This window comes from Musca autumnalis, unplaced genomic scaffold (assembly GCF_047663935.1).
Source record: "Musca autumnalis isolate F117 unplaced genomic scaffold, ASM4766393v1 scaffold_2, whole genome shotgun sequence".
Classification (NCBI taxonomy): Eukaryota; Metazoa; Arthropoda; class Insecta; order Diptera; family Muscidae; genus Musca; species Musca autumnalis.
In genome coordinates, this window is record NW_027411755.1 from 155542149 (window position 1) to 155561167 (window position 19019).

General features: G+C 34.2%; 2 protein-coding genes across 7 annotated transcripts in view; both read right to left on the reverse strand.

Moving 5' to 3' along the window:
* LOC141394770 (uncharacterized) overlaps positions 1-1375 on the reverse strand; it is a 38723-nt gene extending 37348 nt beyond the window's left edge. The window contains exon 1 of the mRNA XM_073969647.1: positions 1285-1375. The gene's annotated coding sequence lies outside the window, so the exon portion shown is untranslated. The remainder of the gene's footprint in view (positions 1-1284) is intronic.
* LOC141394771 (uncharacterized) overlaps positions 1-19019 on the reverse strand; it is a 238480-nt gene that overhangs the window by 102171 nt on the left and 117290 nt on the right. For 2 of the 6 annotated variants that reach the window (XM_073969648.1, XM_073969650.1), the window contains exon 1: positions 1117-1649. The gene's annotated coding sequence lies outside the window, so the exon portion shown is untranslated. Of the gene's footprint in view, positions 1-988; positions 1650-19019 lie in introns of those variants that run through there. The other 4 variants (XM_073969651.1, XM_073969652.1, XM_073969649.1 and 1 more) reach the window with 4 other exon arrangements.

A 19019-nucleotide genomic window follows, 5' to 3' on the forward strand; every position in this document is an offset into this window, starting at 1 on the left:
ACTACACACAATTAAAACTCTGGGATCCATCTACATATTTGCCTGACCACTTACATCAACATAATTGGCATCGATGGAAAAGTCAATAATTCCTTTTCTAAGTATAACAAACGTGGGTGGAACATATCTTCATGCAATAAAGATATATTGATTACATTACAAATTTTGCTCATTTTCACACAAAACTTTTAGTTCATTTCACTCCCTAAATATTTCGTGATCATCACCAACAACTATAGGTGTCTATTTTGATCAGAAGCTGACCTCCGCATATAATTTCAAGACGATTGGTTCATAATTGCGGCATGGAGTTTAATTACAAGTTTTAATGGACAGACGGACTGACACACATCTAAAAATCGCTTTATCTCGTCGATATATGAATTTTGGTATACCATATGGTCTGCGAAGAAAATATTTCATGAATTTTTGGAAAAACAAACTTATAATACCCTTTCCACATTGTGGTACAGGGTATAGAAAGGGAACTGAAATCCTGTGGCGAGGATCGGAACTATAGTGCCTTAAAATATTAAAAAAGCAACGATGGGATTAAGCCAGACTATTTTGAAAAAAAAAAAATGCTACAAATACCCTAATAAAAACGTCACCATCAATGTTCTGAAAAAAAAATTTTACTATTGACATTTCACAGAGATTTATAAATTATGATATAGAGGTAGCCTATTAATATTTTTGGGAGCTCCATCTGCGAAATTTTAGTACGCATTTTTTACGTGCTTATTTCGTGTTTCATCACAATAATTTCTACAAATAATGTTTCAAATTTTGTTTTGTTAAAAATCCAGTCAATGTATATAAACTAATTCCTTTTGGGTACACAAAGTTCTCCATATCTTAAATTAAGACGTTTTTATTAGTTTGGGTTCACTTATGAGAAATTATTTTCACAGATCAAACAACCCACATAGTCTGTTATTAAAATTAAAAAGGCAACCGTTTGTCACATGAAACATATCACACATACCACAAGAAGGATCGCACACCAAAGAAACAAATGGTTTTGCTTTTAGCATTTTGGGCAGTCATGTTACAAAGACAATATTTAAAATTCAAAAATGTATCATTGGATTATAAGAACATGGATTATGGTACCTTCTTTTGCCTATTTTTATGTATTTAAAGCCCTTTGGGCAAATTGGTTATAACTCAATTAAATTCCTTTCACAGCTGTCCGGTCCTGTGGTACAAAAGGCGTATAATTAATATTTATTTTATAAAAAAAAGAGCTATGATCAGACTTGGAACATTTTAACTTTATACCAATTTTCGATTTCACGATTTTTGCTTAATTTTACTTTCATCACTTTTACCATCTTCATTTGATGGTTTTAATAGATGCACACACGCAAACACAGAAACATATAAACAACAGAAAAAAAATCACTTTCACTTTATTTTATTTTTTGTTTTAATGTTGGGTACTTCCATTCACTTTAATATTTCTTTGTTGATATTTTTTGCTTTAAATTTCTTCATTTTCTTCACTAGAGGATTTGTGTTGACAATCACTTTTACTTGTTTGTCTACTCTTCCCTTCTTCTCTTTTGTCACTAAACACTCGCTAGTTTAACGTTCCGTCTAGGTTTTGTGTTCGTAGTATAACGCTTGAAAGTACACGTGTGACTGAATTGTGAATGGAATTGTACGATAGGAGATTTACATCAGTAAACAGAGCTAGGGATCTACTTCTCGCAACATGTTAAACAACAGCAGCAACAACAAGAACTACATTCGTAGAAAAAATCTCTAATTTTGTTTTGTTAGCAGACTTACACCCGCGCATATTCCTTACCCTCAATCAGTTGGTATCAGTGCAAAACATCTGTTTTAACATAAGCTTTATTTACACCATGCATTACATGCATTGATTGTTCTCTAGTTTAGCAGTTCCTTTGTACTCTGCTTAACATAAACAGTGAATTAACATTGCAGTAATGTCTGATGGAGAAGTCAATTTATAATTAACAGTTGTCCTTTTGCAGCCATGCAGACATGTTAAATGTCCACGTCTGTTATCGTTCTGTTGTGATAACCATTGGTAACTGAAAATCAGTTGTTGGTTTCCACTGTTAATGTTGCTGTAACAGTATCGAACACACTAACTAGACTGTTTTAAAGAAATATGAAAATCACTTACTTATGGTCCGTTTCTCTAAGACGCACATATGGAAACATATTCCAACATTTGCTCAAAATCAAAATTGTAAAATCGGGTTTAAAAAAGAAACCTGTTATTAAATAGTAACCTGACTCTTTTCCTCGTATGCTACAACCATCCGCAGTTTTCTGGGGTAAACCAATCTAACGTACCTGGCGTTTGAAGTACGTGATACTTAGACAGCGGAATCCTATGCAAATGCATATATGGTTAGGATGGTCGTAGAGAAAATCGGATTAGACAGAAACTCGTTTTATCACAAAATAAAACGAATTAGGCCCAGAAATTTTTTCATATTTTGCATATTTTATATATCGTGCATATTTTGACATATTTGCATAAAATGAGCATATGCAAAACCATATGCAAAAATATATACAAGGATTTGTGGTCTAAAAATCCCACCGAAATGGCTGAATTGAAGTGTTAAGTCTTCGTTAGGGTATAAAACTACACACCTTAAAATTTGTCCGCATTGGTCCACGTCTTCATACAGCCCCCATAGAACGGTACCTCCCGATTTCCGTTATTTTGAAGGTTGTGGCCTCAACATCGTACTTAAATGGCTGACATCTATCTAATATTTTTTTTTTTTTTCAATTTCAATTCTTTCTTTATTGCGTGTAATATTAATATGGCTTAGAAATAATACATATATATAGACAAGAGGTTAGGAATTTATAATTCCTTTTCTACTTTATAATTATTTTAAAATGTAACAATGTTAGAGTAGATAAGTTAATATAAATATTAAATGGGAAGTACGCAAAAACAAAACCCTTTTTAACAATCTATCTATCTAATATATAACAGGCAATGTGTGTATGTTAGTATGTTTGTATGTTTGTATGTTCCGAATAGACTCAAAAACGGCTGCATAGATTTTCTTGAAAATTTCAGATAATGTACTGGGAACACCGGTGGTGAAAATAGGCTATATATTTTTTGAATGGTCGTCGCGGAAGTGAAATATCGCGGTCATCCCAAATTATTCAAAAATGTATAATTTCAGATAATATACCCTATTTTAGTAAGCGTGACTACAAAACCGCTAAAACACTGGCTTCAATATGTGGGATAACGCGGTCAACGCCATATTTTGGAATACAGTAAAATCCCGATGACTTGAGATGTCACTATATAGAAATTCCGAAAAATCGATTGGGAAATCTTATGAAATTTTGTATGTGGAGTTTTTAGGTCTGAGAATATGTCGTAATCTATTTTTTTATCACGCTAAGTGTAGTGACCAGTGGTCCTCCCCACAATTTTTTTAAGAAACCCGCGAAATTCAGGATACGTTTTAATATATTGTTTACAAATTGTTTGCAATGCTATGGTAATTACAGTCTTGACCCTGAATGGTCGTCGTGGAAGTGAAAAACGCGGTCATCCCAAAATTTTCAAAAATGTATTATTTCAATTAATTAGAACTGTCGTAAGCTGTTTTTATACGGCTAGGAGTAGTGACCGGTTGTCCTCCCCCACAATGTTTTTAAGAAAATCTGAAATCTTTGATATTTTTGAACGTATTGTTTACAAATTGTTTTCCCTGAATGATCGCGGTCATCACAAAGTTTTCAAAAATGTATTATTTCAATTACATAATTTTAGTAAGCGTGACACAAAAATAATATAAACACTAGCTTGAACAAGTGGGATAGCGCGGTCGTGAGTTATTTTAATACGGCTTAGTGTAGTGACCGGAGGTTTCCCTTCAATTTTTTTTTAATCTGAAGTCCATGATATTTTTGAACGTATTGTTTACAGATTGTTTGCAATACTACTGTAATTCCTGTCTTGACCCTGAATGGTCTTCGCGGAAGTGAAATACCGCGAAAAGTGAAATATCGCGGTCATCACAAAATGTGCAAACATTTATTATTTCAGATAATATACATAATTTTGTAAGTGTGCCTAAAAAACGCTATAAACGCTGAACACTAAACAATAAGTGGGACAGCGCGATCAACTCCACATTTTGGAATACAGTAAAATCCGGATAACTTGAGATGTCACAAGATCGAAATTCCAGAAAGATCCATTGGAAATCAGACAAAGTTATTGATATACAATACAATATCATCATTGGAATCAGAATTCCACGATCGTGTTCGATTTTTGAAAATATTATAATTACGGATAAAATCTCAAAATGTGGGAAGTGAAACTTCATGAGCATTGATTTCAGTCCTTGGAATAGCTAGGTAAAGATACATTTTTTAAATACAGCAAAATCTCGATAATAACAACTACAATTTATAGAAGTAATTTTTTTATGAATTATATAAATGTTGCCATACATATCCCGAAGGAATATACATTTCACTGAGGGGTATTTTACCACTATTGCATATAGAGCGCGAAGAAAAAAGCGTTAAGTTCGATCGGGCTGAATGAGGCTAAATCCACCAAAAACAGCGAAAATCAGGCGCCACCGTTCTATGGGAGCTATATCAAAACGAGGACGTATACTGAACAGTGGCTATATCTCTGAACTATCGAAAATCGGGAGGTACTGTTTTATGGGAGCTATATTAAAACGTGAACCTATTACTGTTACATACCGAGCGCAAATAAAAAGGCGTGTCTTTCGGTCGATACGAATATTTATGCTCTCCTCTTTAAAATATATTAAAACCTGATTTCAGCCATTTCGGTGTGATAATGATGTTAAATCCTCAAAAATAGCGAAAATCAGCCGGTACAGTTCTATGGGAGCTATATCAATAATATAATAATTACGACCCCAACCGAGACCAACAATCCAATATATAGCAATGTTAATTGACGTGCACCGACCATTATATGTGGGTCACAAAGTGCTTTAAACTGTCGATTTATGGTGAAGGGTATAATAAAAGAGATTTTATATCTTAAATTTGGGGGATACCATTATATGGAATTTATGTCAAAACATTGATTTATATTATGAAGTTTCTATAGGGATGCCTAATTATGGGTGTATCAATACTGGATAGATAACTAAAGTTTACACGGAGAACCCAAACAACGGGCCAGCAACGCGGACCGGGTCAGCTAGTTTTGTATAAATTCTTCGTTGGGGGTATAAAACTTTCCACCTGAAATTTGTCAGTATAGGTCCACGACTTCATATAGCACCCATAGAACGGTACCTACCGATTTCCGGTATTTTGAAAGTTGTGGCCTCAATATCCCGCCGAAATGGCTGAAAATGGGTATTAAGTCTTCCATTGGAAGTATAAAACTTTCCACCTGCAATTTGTCGATATAGGTCCACGTCTTCATATAGCCCCCATAGAACGGTACCTCCGGATGTCTGGTATTTTGAAGGTTGTGGCCTCAACATTATACTTAAATCGCTGACATTTTGTATAAATTCTTCCTTGGGGGTATAAAACTTTCCACCTAAAATTTGTCGATATAGCCCCCATAGTACGGTACCTCCCGATTTCCGGTATTTTGAAGGTTGTGGCCTCAATATCCCGCCAAAATGGCTGAAATTTGGTATTAAGTCTTCCTTGGAGGTAAGAAACTTTCCACCTTAAATGTGTCGGTTTAGGTTCAGGCCTACATATAGCCCCCATAGAACGATTCCTCCCGATTTTCGGTTTGAAGGTTGAGGCTTTGGTTATACATTTCTCTATTTTATTGACTTGTCTGAAAAGAATTTTAATCAGAAAAATTGTACATACAAACATTTTTGTACCTATTATAGATTTTTTTTTTTTTTTTTTTGCATAAGAAAATATGTAAAATTCATATATTTTGCATATGCAAAAATTTATGCATTTTGCATAATTTTGCATATGTCATATGTTTCGATTGCAATTTAATCAGAAGCCAAAAATATGCCCAGTCCCAAAATTTGATATGAATCGGACCAAAAATAGGGGTTGCATAAAATTCCGCTGTCTAGTGATACTGCAAGCAACAAAGAACAGATCCACGGTTGGTCTGACCCCCAAAGAACGGTATGTTTTGATTTTCGGTATTTGGTTTTAATATAATTTGTTGTGGTGAATATATGTAAAAAGGCCGAACTTAGCACCTTTTTACTTGTCTGTTGTAAGTAGTTCAAGTACGAACATTGGTTTTATCGGCCAATAATTTAGTATATTCCCCCATACAACAGCACCCTCTGATTTCTGTACTTTAAAATTTTAAGCTATATTTTGGGAATAGACCGTATTTAAAGGGTGAAGCCCACTTCTAAATTTTAGAAAATCGAAAAAATTTTTGGCTTTTTCAAAGTATAAATACCATAGAATATGTGCAATAACTTTCAAGTGTTGGAAGGGAAAAATTCATTGTGATTTGTATATAGCATAGACTATTAAAACGTGTTTTTCTCGTAATGACATTTTGAAAACGGTGCCAACTCTAGCTCAAAAACTAATAAATCGATTGTCATAACATTTGGGGACTTATCAAGGACATCAAAAGCTAGTCCTTCCTCGATTAATTTTATTTTTAAAATTTTTTTGTCCGTTTTATGACTAGAAATTGTCAGTTTTTTAAGCCAAAAATCTAAATTTTGAATTTTTGGGTCCACTATTTCCGTAAAACCTAATGTTTTTAAAAAATCGATGGATGAAGGACTAGATCTTTATGTTCCAAATAAACATACATAAATATATGACGATCGGTTCATTAGTTTTCGAGCTAGAGTTGGCACCGTAAAACGCTTTAATAAAAACAGGATTTGGTAGACGGCCAATTGCCGTAAAACTACGTAATATTTTTCAACAAGATTGAAATGCGCTCTATCAGATGAAAAAGTCATGCACTAAAAAAGTTTCGTAGTTTTCTTGGAAAAAAATCACGAAAAATGGCTTTAATTGGGCTTTACAACTGGGGGTCACCCCTTAACTGTACCACCCGATTTCTGGTATTTTGAAGTTTTTAGCTACATTTTCGCACCGAATTGGCATTAGGGGTTGTGGTCCAAGTCCATGAATTAAGTGTGAATTGGGATTTGGAGTTTGTAGTGATCGAAAACTTGGCCATTTAAATTTCCTGACAAATGTCCATCTTTTGGTATAGGCCGCTTATAACCGTACCAACAGGTTTAAGTTATTTTGAAGATTTAATCTACAGTTTCTGTGTGTATTTGTTTTAATTTGGTTTCAAAGTAGTAAAAAAACTTCTCGTAGGTCAACGTTTTGCCGTAGTTCCCTTTAAAAGACACCGCATGAATTCATTTTAGGCCTAAATTGCCTGTAATTTGGTACGATAACATCCTAGCCATCCTGCACGATAACATCCTAGCCTAGGCGACACTGCGAATTGTCAGGCGCCATTTGACATTTCCATTTTATAGTTTGACAGCGTGTAGCATAAACCTACTCAGGACTCGAGGTGGGTGCGTGTCGTGCCGTGAGTAGTGCGTGTTCGTACCTTCTCGAAAATCCCCGTGTTTGTGCGTGTCGTGCTGGAATAAATTTTTGGCCGTGCGTGATCGTGCTTTTTTCAAGGCACGATTTTGCACGACACGGCCAAACACGATCGTGCTAAATTTTTGGGCTCCCTTAAAAAGGTCGTGCAAGAGGCCATACTAAACACAAAAATCGAAGAAGAATATAAAACCGACCAAAGAGATCACCAAATGTAGTTTTCCTAAAATTATTTGCTTCGATTTTATAGTCGGGTACTTTCTGCCGTTTTGTTAAGGAGAGGCCAGAACAAAAAGATGATGTTCCTTTGCCATTTGTTTTGTTCATGAGAGAGAAGCAAATACAAAAACAACTCAGTGGGTTAACGCAATGTACTGTCTTTGAAAATCAGTTGTTTATCTTTTATCTTTTGATATTAACGACAAGTTGTGAAATTCTGTATTTGTAACCGACAATGGTTCCAACATTGTTTTGGCTTTTAAAAGATTCAAACGTACATATGTATATCTTGTGCTTGCCACAATTTGAACTTAGTAATGGATGATGTTATTGAAAGACATCCTCTTCCCGAATTGGGAAAACTGATTGACTGCTCAAAAAAGCTTGTAAGATATTTTAAACACTCGGAGCTATACAAAAAATTGTCGAATACTTGAAAACAAGATATAAAAAAATAGGTAAAAAAACTTTTTAAGTTACTGTTAAACATACATTTTTAAGTTTTATGTTAAACATACATTGCAATGTTTAAGATAAATGTACTAAAAACCAAAAAATAATAAAATAGATACAGTCATGGGAATTAGACTAGACTAAAATAACGTCAATTGTCTACAATCGTTGATTAAAATGTTTGTTTTGTAATGTTACATTATATTAGGCAGTTGTTCAACCGACAACGATGGACGTGTGATAAGTTGGGCTAGAATGTGGAAACAAGCTAGCAAGCTCGATTATAAGCGAGTTTTGGGGTTTCATAGTGGTGAGCGAGTAGTACTTTGTCGATTAAAGACAAACTACGAGCAGTGAAACGCTTCCTCGCCAGGCAGCAGTGTGAATGTCCAACGATAAACTAGTTGAAACATCTCTTTTATTTACATGGAGTGTATACCTATTGGAATTTCCATGAGCAAGAAATAGTAAGTAATTTCCTCACCGAATGCGAGCCAACTGCCTAACGACGAATTAAACGATTCTTCTATCGCACATTAAGTCGATAATTTGTAGACAATTGACGTGCCCCACGGTTTTATTTTAGTCTAGTCTATGCATATGTTTATAATTCCCATGACTGTATCTATTTTATTATTTTCTGGTTTTTAGTACATTTATCTTAAACATTGCAATGTATGTTTAACATAAAACCGTTTAACTTTAAAAGGTTTTTTTCCATATTTTTATTTTCTAGTTTTTAGTTTTTATTTCGCGTTCTGTTTAATTCTTTTAGTGCTTCATTATTGCAAGGTTTCTTGCCCGTTAGTTTATTGCAGTCCAACTCCTCTATACGTAGTCCCTGTAAAGATCTTACTCTACTAAGAGCCACGTAGGCTTGATCTTCTTCAAACAGTTTCGCACCTAAGTATACGACTGCGTGATCCACAGTGCTGCCCTGCATTTTATGTATAGTAGAAGCCCATGATAGTATTAAAGGCAACATTCTTCTTTCAGCCGTACCGTAATTGTACTTAGCTGGAAACTGTATGGCTTTCGGGTGTATAAGATGTACTGTATAATGCACTATATTCTTCTTGTCAAGCCCTTTTATTTGATACCCATATTGGTGGGATTGATAAAAAATTGCTATCAGCCATTTGGTAGCGGCGGCCATCTTAGATTTCAATTTTGCATAGTAAATTGTATTCTACTTGTTGAGACCTTTCATTTGATACCCATTTTGATGGGATTGATAAAACCTACGTTATCCGCCATTTTGTAGCGGCCGCCATCTTGGATTTAAATTTTTTATAGTATATTGTATTCTGCTTGTTGAGCCCTTTCATTTGATACCCATATTGTTGGGATTGATAAAACCTACGTTATCCGCCATTTTGTAGCGGCCGCCATCTTGGATTTCAATTTTTATAGTATATTGTATTCTGCTTGTTGAGCCCTTTCATTTGATACCCATATTAATGGGATTGATAAAACCTACGTTATCCGCCATTTTGTAGCGGCCGCCATCTTGGATTTCAATTTTTTATAGTATATTGTATTCTGCTTGTTGAGCCCTTTCATTTGCTACCCATATTGTTGGGATTGATAAAACCTACGTTATCCGCCATTTTGTAGCGGCCGCCATCTTGGATTTCAATTTTTATAGTATATTGTATTCTGCTTGTTGAGCCCTTTCATTTGATACCCATATTGATGGGATTGATAAAACCTACGTTATCCGTCATCTTGGATTTCAATTCTTTATAGTATATTGTATTCTGCTTGTTGAACCCTTTCATTTGATACCCATATTGATGGGATTGATAAAACCTACGTTATCCGCCATCTTGGATTTCAATTTTTTATAGTATATTGTATTCTGCTTGTTGAGCCCTTTCATTTGATACCCATATTGATGGTATTGATAAAACCTACGTTATCCGCCATTTTGTAGCGGCCGCCATCTTGGATTTCAATTTTTTATAGTATATTGTATTCTGCTTGTTGAGCCCTTTCATTTGATACCCATATTGATGGGATTGATAAAACCTACGTTATCCGCCATTTTGTAGCGGCCGCCATCTTGGATTTCAATTTTTTATAGTATATTGTATTCTGCTTGCTGAGCACTTTCATTTGATACCCATATTGATGGGATTGATAAAACCTACGATATCCGCCATTTTGTAGCGGCCGCCATCTTGGATTTAAATTTTTTATAGTATATTGTTGTTGAGCTTGTTGAGCCCTTTCATTTGATACCCATATTGATGGGATTGATAAAACCTACGTTATCCGCCATTTTGTAGCGGCCGCCATCTTGAATTTATAATGATAATGAATAAATATAATTGTATTGTCACCAAAATCCAAAGTGTATACAAAATTTCAGATTAATCGGTTGACAGGAAGAGGGTGAAATTTGAATTACTAAATTTGACCCAAGAATAAATAATAAATAAAACAAACGGGGTGAGCTAAATAAAACCATTTAAAAACACGTTGGAATTAAACACATATTATGCTTGATAGCATACACCAAGTCCAGAATGAGATTAAGAGTATTTTGCTAGAAAAGAATGAGTTGGATCGTATATCTGACTTAAAGTTTTCATTACTAGAACCTCTATTGGGTTTTATCAAGATATTCAAAGAGAGTTCCGAAAAATTAAGCCCGGAAAAATACCCTACTATGCACATTTTTGCCATTTTGTCTGAAAAACTTTTGAAAGTTTGCTCAATTTATACCATTGACTCTCAATTCATGAAAGATTTGACAATCATTGCTTAAACGCCTTGTACAAGCAATGGCACATATTATTGGGCTGTTTTTACTCCCGGCATTTAAGGAGATGATTTTTTTATTAGAAGAAAAAAGAAATGACGTAATAGCTAATGTAAAAGCAATGTTACTTGACATACAATGTGAGAACATAGAGTGTTCTAAGTATTGGCAGGAAACTACAAAGCCACATTTACACGAATTTTCAAAGTTTTTGGATCAAAATTTGGAAAAAAGACGAAAAATAGAAAAGTCTCCAATTGATAAAGAAATTGATACATATTTAGCGAGTGCCGTATCTAGCCAGACTGATGTTTTAAACTATTGGAAAGAGTATAATCTAAAATTTTTAAAACAATCAACCAGGAAAATGTTGGCTATACCCGTCAGCTCAGCAACGAGCGAGTGATTTTTTCCACATTTGGAAATAATGTTTTTAAATAAGAATATGTAAATATTAGTTTATAAGTCATTTTGCAATATGTATATTTTAGAAGTATATATGAATATTTTTTGTACAACTATATGAATATCTCTTTTTTCGTAATTTCGTGCGTGAGTGTGCGTGTTCGTGCCTTCTTGAAAAACGCCGCGTTTGTGCGTGAATGTGCATAAAAATTTTGTTCCGTGTTCGTGCATATTCGTACCTAATTTTCTAGGCACGCGCCCATCTCTAGCCCATGTTGTGGTATAGCCGCCACATTACCTTGTAGATTTTATCTACATTATTTTTCTGAATTGTCTGTAATTGTAGAAATAGGTCAACGCTTTCGTTCCGAATTAGCTATTATTAAGCATTTAGAATTCAGAGTGGTCAACACACTTCTCCACATTCCACATTAGTTCAGAATATTTCATGGTGGAAAGTACAAAAATTCGATCCGGCCGAACTTAACGCTTTTTACATGTTTTTCCTGTTTTGTTATATTTCATATGGGTGACTGTGCAGCATTTGTTAGATTACAACCATTAGGTGATGCTTCCCAGGTGGTATTACGGAATGTTATGTGTCCATTTGAGATGAAAGAGAATCCACGATAAATAATACAACATTCGTGCTGAAATCATTAAATTACTATCTCTTCACTATCGTCTTAATAACTATTTATGCAAGTCTACTTAAAATCAAGCTGCGTTAACTTCATAAATTACAATAGTTTGTTTCATTCATGTGGTGAAGGTGGTCAAAATTAATAGAACTATATCAAATCTTTTAAAAGTATTATTATTGCTACAACATATTAGATTATTTGTTATGCAAATTGAGCACTCCTTCTTTTACATCATTTCACATTTCCCGTAAGCAAATTATGAATAGTGTTTTAATAATCTTGCAGCTGTTCTGGTTCCCAAGCAATTTAGCACCATGATTCCCAGTGTGAATTGTCGTTGTTGTCCCTGAATACCCTGTTTGACACCTAATAATGCCTTCATACACTTACACTTGGGTCGGGGTTGGAACATTATAATTCTTCTTGACACACAAGTGGTACTTTTAACCATTTCCTCCTTTTTGTTGAATTAAATCCCCAATACTTTGGAAGGTGTTTGCATGGTTGTTGGTTTTGTACAATAAGGAGGGAATAAGGACAGCACAAAAAACATTTTATTACTTTTACAAATTAACATAAGATGTTTTCACATTTATATAAATTATAAATGGTGCGATTATATTTACACTTAATCATGAAACTACATACATACCTACGTATGATAGATGGTTGGTAGTGGGTGAGTGTTTCGTTAGGTGTTAGATATTTTCTTGGGATGTTAAGAGGAAAGTGTGACAAACGATAATTACTTTCTTCTCTTGCCTTGTTGTTTGTTACATTGTGGCCATGGTGATGACAGTAATGATCAGGTAAGGTAAGACAATTGCACCGTTTGGGTTAACAAGGAGGGTTATTATACCAATAAATACAAGCATATTTCTTCACACACAAATGTACACTAGGGTTATGACTTTTTTACAACCTCATATCCATTAGATAAAATCTTAATTATAAGGTTATTCGATAAAAAGCTTCCACACAAAAAGCTTTTAAATTTTTTTATTTTTCAGAACTTTGGTCAAATGTTTGAAGTCACGGCAAGCAGACATATCAATGCAAACAAACTTTAGGGCTACACGATATAACCAAAATTATATAACATTTGTTTAAAGCTTATTTTATCATTATATCATTACATATATATCATTTTATATCATATATAGCTTTATTCTATATATCATATCAATTGAAAGTGGTTTTTACGTGACTTTTTTCAAATTTCTAATTTCAAAGTATTTTTTCACAAATAATTTGAAAGTGGTTTGTGCGGAACCTTTTTTAATACTTAAATGAAACGATCCTTATTTTACGCATTAATAGGCAATAGTTCATTCATTCCTGCTACTGGAAATCATTTTTGAGAAAACAGGTGATTAAGTCATAACCCTAATGTACACACTAATTTAAATTTTTGGAAAATACATATTCTTAAATTCAGGACGTTGAATGTTAAGGCAAAAAGAAGGCATTTTAATAATATGGCATCAAAATTGAAGAGAGCATAATTGTAAGAATAATTTATGGAAATGTGGAAAAATATTATTTACAACAAATATTATAATTCTTCAGCAGAAACTCGGAACACCGATAAATTGTGATGAATGTTCTACCAGGCATGTTGCTCGCTATGAATATGAGCTATTACCATCTTACAGAAAGTGGCACCTAAAGGTGACGCTCTGTATTATAGCTTCATTGAAACAAGACAAGATTTTTGTTGTATGTTTGCAATTGGCCGTAGGCTAAAACATCTTGCCTCCACATTCAGACCTGTGGCTGAAGAACTATCGACATTTCGGATAAATTATTTTCCAAACCAGAGACAAGGGTTAGCAGACTAAATATGCATTTATTAATGCATCGCTTTGAAAATAGGTCTGGAGATTAAATAGTGTTCCTTAGAGATATCCATTAAACGAAAATTCTTAGCGCCAGGCAGCCACTATGGATTCAAAATGGTTAAAACTTGTACGATACGGGAAGAAAGCTTATAATTTGATCACAAGTTTTTCACAATAAAATTGTAGCTTCTTACCCAAAACAACGCACAATGAAAATGTGTAATAATCGGGCAACGACACAACTTCGAAAGGAACGCAAAGTGGAACGACGCAAAGCGAGATCTTGGTTTATATTTTACCTAGTAACACCATATCGATGCCTTATTTTCTCAACCTCGTATCTTAAAAAATACAACTTTTCAAGAGAGACAAAAAACGATTTATCTTTTGATACATCTTTGTAAGGTTAAAAGTGTAAAAGGGAATTATTAGGGAATTGGGTACATCTATGCATAGTAGTAGTAATAATATATTAAAAATTGAGTACATGTGGACTAATTTCAACCTATTTCGTAAATAATAACACCGTACAACACAAATTAAACATATTCTGACACTGCAGCGTGATTGAAGAACAAAAAAAGGAGATACTTGTCTCGGCGTTTGTCTCTGTCAAATGAATCTTTGCTGTTATGAGCTTTCAAAGATTAGGGTCCTAGATGTCAAAAGGGATCAATTGGCACTCTGAGGCAAAGAAGTAGAAGAAGTTTATTGATATTTTAGTCAATTTTTAGTTAGTTGTTTCATTCATTCATTCATTTTGAACAGTTTGGTATCGATAGACAAAACAAAACAAAAATGAAACAAGTGTGTCCTCGGCGATTTTGACCTTTAAAATGGAGTTTGAGGGATTCTACATGTTCAAAATGTTTGTTCTTTATGGCAAGAGCTACTCGTTTGCTTTTGAGAGTGAATAGAAATTTTTAATTTGTTGGAAGCTATGAACCTCTTTTAAGTCGTCTATCACGCTGCAGTGTCAGAATATGAAAATATGTTAAAATTAGTGAACATGTATTCATTTTTGCTCGCCACCGTAAGTCGAATTTCCAAAAACACCTACTTATCCGAACGCCAACAGTAACCTTAATACTAAATTTCATATCTCCTGCCCACAATCTACCTGCTGGCTCAACTCAACGCACCAACAGTAATCATAATACAATTTTCAGTCCTTTAACTCCTCATATAGGTACAGATTCCGAAAACGACTTCTCGATTATTTTATACTTCGGCTCATACCAAATTTAGTATCATTTACTAATGGTTCCACAAACATCTAAGATGGGACAAGGGAGACTTCTTTCATATCAATGAGTGCACCCCGATTCATATTAGCTCAATGATATGGGACCTACAGTTTATTGCCGAGTCCGAGCGGCGTGTCCTAAGACGCCACCTGTAGATAAGTTTTGCATGGCTGAAGTACTCGGGAAATGTTGCCAACATCACTGAGAGGTATTTTGCCACCATAGAAAATTTGATGTTGCCTGGCCTGGGAATCGAACCCCCGACCTTTAGCGTGCAAGGTGGATCTGCATTCCATTGCACCACGGTGGCACCCATTACTACCACGGTGGTACCATTAACTACTTTCACTAATAGTAACATTTTCCATCTCCTTTTCTGAAGTCTGCACAACAAAGGGAACCTAGTACATGGCTGCTCAAAACGGTGTTTTTTAACACGGAAGTGAATAAAACACCATTTAAAAGGAATTGGGAAAGAACGATTTTTTGAAGTTTCTTTCGACGTTTCATCCATTTTTGCACTTCAGTGTCCTCAAAAATGATTCCCTGATTAAACAATTAACAATTAAAACAAAAAAATTTAATAATATTCACTTATTTCTGTTTCAGCAAAAACCGAAATAGAATTCATTGTGAAACATCTCACCGTTCTAAGCAGGGCTGCCCAAGTCACCTTCTTACATAAACAAACAATCCCAACCGACATAAGCATAACAATTTTTAAGATTTTAGCTTTATTCGTTCACATAAACCCTCACCTACAATTTTAAGATTCTAGGTTCAGCCGTATATCTTCGGTGATAATCACCAGTCAGTCACTCAAATTATACAATTTTAAGAAAATGTTAGCATTTTTTACGCCGCACAGTGTGTCCAAAATGGGTTTTTTGTGTCAAAAATCTATATTTTCTAAACGGATGAAGATAGAGCAATGAAATTTGGAGGAGATGTTTATTAGACATAGATCTTTTATTCCATGCAGCTAAAAGCCTTTCGGTCAACGTCTCCTATAGAATTTTATTGAATAAAAAAGGTTTTTCGAAATGTTAAAGTTTGTGTAATATAGATACGTTTAAATAAGAATTGATAATTTCTTAGAGTTATTTAAAATACGTTTTGGAGACATAGAAACATAAAACGTTATATTCTCAAACACAGACTTGTGTTTTAACAGCATAAAATAATTCAATTAATTATACTATAACAAAAATAGAACATAAAAAATAGTCATTTTAACGCTATTTCACCGTTTCAATTATATTTTTTCAGTTTTTGAGTTATTGTTTAAACTACAAATAAACGGTTCAGATGATACCAAAAGTCGTTGTACCAAGTCTTCGTTTGTGGCCTTTCTGGAAATATTTCGCGTAAAGTTCTGGCGGTATATACGTGTATCCTTAAGTCGTGCCTTCTCCAATAGTTGCCCAATAGTAAGTATACATGCTTCTATTGTAGCTTTTCTATGAAATAATACCTTATGAACAGTGGCTGGCATATTATACCAACTATAATTACCTAAAAAACCTTACACGTTTCTTGTGCGTATTTATCAAATTTGTCTGAATGTATTGACTTACCGGACAGCAGACATCCCAAAATAACTCGAAATCTCGTTATTAATTCCATACGGTGTTTATTTTGTTAAATATTAGCAAATTATATTTGTCAATATTAAACAATATAATTCGGTCGGAAAATGTACCATTGAACACCAAAATAACTAAAATCGGGGATACCGTTATATGAAAGCTAGCTAGATCGGTTGATTAAAAAAAGGTCTAAATGAGATACGAGAACATATTTTATTAATTTTTACAGATTAGCGACAACATATTGAGATAAAAAAAAATTGCAATCGTTTGATATGAAAACGTCAAAATCGAATTTTCCTAAGTTACGAGATTGAGTAAGTAAAGCATCGATATGGTCAATGTACTGATCAAAACATTAAAATTACTCAAAGTGATTTTGAAAAGAAGTATGTATTTGGTCCAATTTTCGGAAAATTTAGCCTCCACATTTTTTGAGTTATACCTCCCTTTTTGCAAATGAGAGATATGTTATTCGTTTCAAGCGATTACGAAAACACTAACAGTTTATTTATTTGCATAAGCTTCTTCTTCTATGTAATGTGAGAAGCTTAACGCTTACATAATCGGTTTTATGCTAATTCTTAAACATTTATGACTATTATAAATACATATTTAATACTGACATATGCGTGTGTGCGTGAGAAATATTTAATTTGCTCCAGGTAAAGATGAAAAATTAAAGAATGAAAGATTGTAATAAATTTGAAATTAACATCATACAGCATATACTGCCTTTCACTTGAATAGAGTTCCTATTACAATAAAATAAACTGGAAATACTTGGAAAATCGTTCGACATATTAATTAATTCACATTACTAGCAGCACAAGACACATGATCGCCCTCATGAATTCAAGTCGTCATCAACATCAGAATTTTTCGGTTTTCTATGACACAGAAGCTCTCAATATTTAAGATAAGGCAATATAATTTGATACAGAAGTTTATATTACACTTAGAATGTTTGGTATTGAAAAGGGATTATATCGGTCCACGTTATAGTATAGCCCCCATAGAACAGCGCCTCCCGATTTTCGGTATTATGAAGGTTTAGTCCCACCGAAATGGATGAAATGTGGTGTCTAGTCTTCGCTGGGCCTACAATGCTTTTCAAAAAATTGTCGGTACAGGTCTCCGTACAACGGGAACGCCCAACTTTCAAGTTTCGTTGGGTGTGTCAAACGTTTCTGCAAAGAACTGCAAATATAGTTTTGAAATGGTCCTCACAGAACCGAACCTGTCGTTTTTTTAAACCACAATTGCCTACTCAAATAGTATATGGTCTCCCTTAGATACTCGATTTTCGGTGTTTTGTAGGTTTTTGCCTCATTATTCCACCGAAATGGCTGGACTGTACCTCCCAATCGTTGGTAGTTTCAAAGTTGTATCCACCTGAAAAGGCTAAAATCTGAGTATAATACAATTTATGGTGGCGGTTACTTCTTTTACTTGTTACCTATTAGTTTAATATTGGAACACTCATCACATGACAAGGAATGTTACATCAGCCCAAGGAATCCCGTGGATACTCTCTGCATATTCTTCTAAGGAATAGAGTTCTTAGCTGTCCTTGAAACGTCCATCGGCTGTTCAGCCCAGGTCTCCAGTCGAAGAATCCTCTCAATCCCGTTTAATCTCATTCCTTTGCGGACAGAAACCGGTAGCTTTGGGATAAATACTCTTCGTTATACTTTCTAAATAGGAAAATAGGTGAATTAATTATAAATATTTCGTCTCGTGATACAAAATAATAAATATTTATTAAACGAAAACACTTGCCTTACTTTTTACTCTCTCAACGAATCAAATTTCTGCACTCCGCTCTAAGGGCAAACCAGTCATTATAAACTTTTAACCATTCCACTGGTACTATGAATCTGCACAATAATTTAGCATTTTAAATGAATGCAACAGACAAATACATTTGTCTGTATCCCCTGGGAGAAATAAAACTTCTTGTCCTTAAAATAGTTAAAGCCTTTTAGTAGACCCAAAATGTTTAAATTTGCAACATTTTTCATACTCTATTTTTCCTACTTTAGTTGGGTGAAACCCCTGTTTCTTTTAGTGACATTTAGTCTGTCTTTAGTTTGCTTGTCTCTGCTATTCACTAATTCCTTTAATTAATTTTAGGCGTACATGCAGGGCACGCAGGATATTTACCGCTTGAAATGACATTGACTTCAGATTTTGGAAGATAAAAATAATCCTCATAGACACTAGGGTGGGGCGATTTTAACATCTTAAGGGGTGCTTCGCTTTTATGATTCCTAGGATTGTACTGGGCAAAA